Raw genomic sequence first — 797 nt, 5'->3', positions numbered from 1 at the left:
CTGGAATAAATCACAAAGATTAGAGTAGAAATTAACTCAATTGAGACGAAGAAAACAGTTCAAAGAATTAACAAAGTTAAAAGCTGGTTCTTTGAAAGATTAAATAAAATTGATAAGTTCGTTGCTATCCTCATCAATAAGAATAAAGAAAAAATTCAAATGCAAACAATAAGGAATCAAAAGGGTGTAATTACCACAGACTCAATGGAAATTCAGAAGATTATCAATAGCTACTTTGATAATATTTACTCTCACAGAATAAGAAGACAGAGAAGAAATTGACAGATTTTTAGAAAGGTACAAATTACCAAAACTGAATCGACAACATATGAACACTTCAATAGTCCATTATCAGCCAGTGAAATAGGAGATGTTATAAAAAAACCTACTGAGAAAGAAAAGTTCAGGTCCGAATGGATTCACCCCTGAATTCTACAAGAAATTTACAGAAGATGCTGTCTCTATATTCCTCAAACTCTTCAATAAAATTGAAAAGGCTCAGACTTATACTGATCCTCCTGTCCCAGTCTCCCAAGTGCTAGCATTATGAGCAAGCACCACCATGCCTGGTTTTGGTGTCCTTCAGTGCAAGCCTGGCATTCTGGTGTCAGCATGACATGAAGTACTATGAATCAAATCCAGGTCATTGTGCTTGCCAGGCAGGTACTTACACCATGAAGCTATCTCCTCAGTCATTTTTTTTTGTTTTGTTTTTATTACCAGATATATGCTTGCAAAATTGGAAGAAGAGAGAAAAAAAATTATAAGAAATTAAAAGGAGAAAAAGTAAAAATAAC

Source organism: Octodon degus, unplaced genomic scaffold (genome assembly GCF_000260255.1).
Source record: "Octodon degus isolate 3935 unplaced genomic scaffold, OctDeg1.0 scaffold00318, whole genome shotgun sequence".
NCBI classification, from domain to species: Eukaryota; Metazoa; Chordata; class Mammalia; order Rodentia; family Octodontidae; genus Octodon; species Octodon degus.
This window is presented reverse-complemented; position numbering follows the sequence as displayed.